General features: G+C 45.1%; 1 protein-coding gene across 1 annotated transcript in view; it reads left to right on the top strand.

Annotated features, from left to right (window-relative positions):
• The first annotated feature begins 290 nt into the window (after positions 1-290).
• LOC143285845 (sulfotransferase 1C4-like) overlaps positions 291-5,000 on the top strand; it is a 19,917-nt gene continuing 15,207 nt past the window's right edge. The window contains exons 1-2 of the mRNA XM_076593278.1: positions 291-617; positions 1,030-1,863. The gene's annotated coding sequence lies outside the window, so the exon portion shown is untranslated. The remainder of the gene's footprint in view (positions 618-1,029; positions 1,864-5,000) is intronic.

Below are 5,000 nucleotides of genomic sequence, written 5' to 3' on the forward strand. Positions count from 1 at the left end.
GGAAAGGGAACAAGAGAGAGAGAGAGCGGCAACAAGCACCTTCCAACAAAGTGTACCCAATGACCCCTCTCCCGCCAAGCAGCGAGGAGAGAGGGGAGGGAAAATGGGGAGGGGGCGGGGGGGGGATCGAGGGGGCTGGGGAGGTGGAGGTGGGGGGGGGGCTGACGGAGGGCGGATTGTCGGTAGGAGTAGTGTGTGTGTGTGTGTGTGTGTGTGTGTGTGTGCGTGCTGGGTTATAAAGGGCGGACCACAGCACGTATCGCGCCCCAAGCAAACCCACACACCATAGGTTCAACCACTACCACCAACCAACCACATACATACATACATGCTCGCCTGCATGCTTTGCAGTGCCTCGCCCGGCGACCCTCCTGCACTCTGATTCTGGTCAGGACTTACTACTTCATCTACCTTTCACTTCGTCGTCGTCGTTGTCGTCGTCTTCACTTCAAGTTCGTCGTCGTTGTTGTCTTGTCTCAGGCCACGGGAAAGAGCAGATTTAAAAAAAAAAAAAAAAAAAGGTTCATCTGCAACGCTGCCTACGGCCGTCAACTCGTGAGAGAGAAAAAAAGAGACAAAAAAGAAAATACTTACCCGCAACAGCAAGTAGGTTAGAGGTGAAAAAAAGGTTTTCATCACGACTCGAGAAAAACTAATAATATAAAAAGAAGCCTCTCCATTCTTAAGAAGTTTGAACGTTGGGTTCTACAATTCGTTTTGAAAACTCTCTCCACCACCACCATCAACCCACCTATTATACTCATCTTAAACGTTTAAAAAAGTTTACCGTCTGTCCAAAATATTGCAGAGGTTACTGGTTATATTTCTAGTTTTTCCTTTGCGGATTTGCTATTGTTGACTCGTGAAAGAGAACCGGGAACATAAGTGTAGCAGCAATTTACGATGTTATAACTGAATTTGGTGGCAAGGATTATATAGATCCTCAGAACAAATTGTTTTCTAAATTGCCGTTTTAAAATTGTTACGCCCGGAGGCGATACTCATTCTTGTGAAACATTTTCATTTCAGAAACATTCCCGGGCAAAGACACGGTAATTTGGACATCAGTCAAAAGTCCCGTCATCGCTAGAAGACTGTCCCGGTGGCGCTGCCGTGAGAGAGAATAATCGCTTTGGAACTGATACATCTTACCCCTCAGGATCACAATCAACTGAACGTCTCCATCGTTGCGGTGCAAATTCCTGGAGCCGTCTGGAACCCACTTACACTCTGGCTACAATTATCTCGTCAGTGTATACAACCAGCACAACCGACAGAAAAACTGGGTTCGCTTGTTGTTGTTGATGGTGTTGTTCTTATTGTTGTGACATTGTCCGACAAATTATACTTTTGTTTTTGCTGGTTTATTGGACTCGTTTGTTTGCAAGAAAAAGTATCGCGGGTGAATGTATAGCGGACAGTTTTGATGGGAGACGATCTGATACGTGGAGTGACAGACTTGGAGAACTGAGAAACGTTTGACAGAGGACACGAAACATTGATTGACTTCCAGAATAACCCTTTTTACCTCGAAAATAATAGATAAGTAAAGTCCACGCACAGCCCTTCAGTACAGGTGTTTTGCAGAATCAACAGTTATATTTATTCATCCACAAATAAGACAGTGTCGATAATAGAAAGACAACAACAAAAAAAAAAGCCTCTCATTTGAGACTCTTTACAACTTTGGTTTGTGCGAACTGTGCGCATAGATCTATATATCTATATATATATATATAAACAGTTGTACAGACCCAAACGTTCAGTACCTGTGCCCCACAGTCCGGGAGGAAGCCAGCTGAACTGGAGACATCAACTGCAGCAAGGACACATCTCTCTCAAGTTGCACCAGTTTTGCCGAAGGTGAGAGACACACAGAGAGAGAGAGAGAGAGTTTATGAGAGCTTTGCATTATCATGTTGATTTTCTTTTTCCTCGTCGTTTTTGTTTTGTTTTTGTTGTTTTTTTGTTTTGGTTTTTTTGGTTTTTGGTTTTGTTTTTTTGTGTTTTTTTTTTTTTTTTTTTGGGGGGGGGTGTATTTTGTTGCTTGCTTGTGAATGACTTCTGTTTGGTCGGATATAATTTTTTTTTCTTTCTTTGATTGAATTATATACCTCTGTATTCATGTATGTCTGACCGACGCACTTGTTTGATTACTGTTTTGTTTGTTGTTGTTGAGTTGTTGTTTTTTTGTGTTGCTTGTTTGTCTGGCTGTTTGATTTATATGTTTGTGTGACTGATTTGGTTACTTTTTTTATTGTTTGCTTTGGTGGTGTTTGTGTTTTTTAGAGTTCACGTGCACGCGCGAGTGTGTATGTGTGTATGTATGTGTGTGAGTGCACGCACACGTGTGGGCGCGTATGTATGTGTGCGTGTGCGCGTGTGCGTGGGTGTGTGTGCGTGCGTGCGTGCCACCTCTACGTGTAGTCACGAAGTTGCCACGTGTTTTGCACCTGTTTCTCTTGAACAACACAGTACGTAGTAAAACGGGCTAGATGTATCTTCTTTCACCGGGTGTGTGTGTGTGTGTGTGTGTGTGTGTTGTGTGTGTGTGTGTGTGTGTGTGTGTTGTGTGCATGCGCGCGCCCGTGCTTGCGTGTGCATGTTCGTGCATATGTGTAAATTTCTGTTTGTAGTATGCGCGTGTGCCACGTGTTTGCGTGCGTGCGCATATGTATATATTTATCTGAGTGCCCGCGATCCGTGTGTGTGTGTGTGTGTGTGTGTGTGCAGGGAGGGTGTGGGGTGGGGATACATGTGTACGTTTGTTTGGTTGGGTTTTGTGTGTGTGTGTGTGTGTGTGTGTGCGCGTGTGCGTGCGAACCACGCGTGCACTCAGTAGCGGCCGCGGGGAACCGACTGAAGAAAAGATAAGGGATGGAAGGGATGTATGTCACGTAGTGGTATTGATCAGCTCAGTTCAGTTTCACGGGGGTCGGGTCCTATAACTGAAACATGTGAGGAGACCAGACAGGTAGCAGGTGCTCTTTTATGACAGATCGATACTGGCACACACCTAGAGCTGGAAGAGGCGGGGGGCGGGGGGGGGGGGGGGTGAGAACGTAAAAAGAAATTAAAAAAAAAAGAAAGAAAAAGAAAGAAAATTATTACCTGCCTGCCCCGTTGTCAGTTGTTTCTACCTTTGGTTAGTTAGCTGTACGGCACTGCCTGCGACCGTATCTCGGAGAGGGTAAGTGAGAGAGAGGGGAGAGAGAGAGAGAGAGAGAGGTGGGGGGGGAGACAGATGGGGAGGGGGAGGGATGGGGGGAGAAGGAGAGAGGTGGAGGGAAGGAGGTAGAGTAGCAGAGAGAGACAGAGACACAGAGAGAGAGAGAGAGAGAGATTCAGATGGTGTACGGTATACTTCGGCCATTGGCACAAAAACAACCCATACAAAAGGATCAGAAAGCTCTTTCCTTTTCTACACCACTCACCCACGGCCGGAAACGAAAGACACAAAATGTATAGTAACTAAGTGAAGGTGTTGCGCTCTTTCATTTCTGTGATGCAGTTTGTGTCCAAATTAATCCTGATTCGTGACACTGACGAGAACAGAGTAGTTTGAGTTTGCTCTTGATTGATAATATCTGGGGATATGTGGTGACTATCTGTCACTATCTTTTGAAGTCAGGTACCTATTTATTAATGAGTCGTGTAAAGAAATGTGTTGGTTAAGATCGTCTCGCATTGTCTGTCTTTAAGTAGTTTTGTTCATAGTCTGATCATATTAACATCTTTCTTTGTTTTGGGTTTGTTTGTTTTTTTTTCACGGTCAGTTCGTTTCTTTCTGTCTCTCTCTTTTTTTTTTTCGAACACTGACTGACCAACCGTGCGTATTACGTACGTACGTTTACGAATGTCTGATATTGTGGCGGGTAGAGTCTCCGGTTCCCGTGAGGTCTTTTACGTGCATACACACTGCAACATGTTTGCAGCCTACACTGACAACACCCGGATATTATTTTTGTCTCAGCCAAACGTCTGGCACTCATACCGCCACCACAGGAGGCGGAGAAGAGGAAGAGTAAGAAGAAGAAGAAGAAGAAGAAAAAGAAGAAAAAAAAAGAAGGGTGGCAAGCAAGATAAAGGTCAGAAGTTCCCCCCTTAGTGGGTTCTGTGTACTGAGCCCAGGTACCCAGCTGCAGTGAGTGTAACCAGTAACTCCAGCTAACGGCTCAAACAGTTACCTCACGTGCTTCACTGAATCCTCATCTCGACCTAAAAATGGATCGCCACCAAAATATGCTTTAAAAAAGGGGGGGGGGGGGGGGGGGGGTGACAACGAACATTCGCCAATCGAGGTCAGGCAACCACATTTAGGTTTAATTCTGTTGTTGTTCGTAGGGGAGTAGGGGGATGGGTGGGGGGGGAGGGGGTCCAGGAGCTAGTTGCATTGCTCGGACGGAAGAGCCTAGTATGGTCGTAACCCGCTGCTAACTGTGTGTAGTATGGAACTGACCAATGGCGTAGTTCGGTCAACGTAGTTATTTAGTCACGTGTAACTGTCAAAAAGTTAGAACCAAGCAATGCAACTGGCACCAGGCGCCGTGACCTAGATCCGAACCCCAGGCCCTTAGTTTGAACATTTAATGCTGTAGCGAACAGTGTGTATGCGCCTGTCTACTTTTGAACTTCGAAAACTCGCACAGCGCTAAAACAAATGGCGTTGATGACTTTTTTTTCACATTACCAAGCAATACGGAAGAATGTAACCTGTTACGAACTTCATGGTCCCCCAGCCTTGTTTTTTCTACCAAATGGGCTTGCGTTTTCAGACCCTTTTTTTTGGGGGGGGGGGGGGGGGGGGGGGGGTTCTGTTTGCCCATCTGTCTGTCTGTCTGTCTGCAGCATTACGCAAAAAAATATATATATTCCGGATTCCAATGTTTTATTACTGGATTTTTTTTTTTTTACTGTGGATTGTGATCATGCTTCTCTTTTTTATCTTTAAGTTTGGTTTTTGTTGTGGTTTTTGTTGTTTTTTGTTTGTTTGTTTGTTT

This window comes from Babylonia areolata, chromosome 9 (genome assembly GCF_041734735.1).
Source record: "Babylonia areolata isolate BAREFJ2019XMU chromosome 9, ASM4173473v1, whole genome shotgun sequence".
NCBI lineage: Eukaryota > Metazoa > Mollusca > Gastropoda > Neogastropoda > Buccinidae > Babylonia > Babylonia areolata.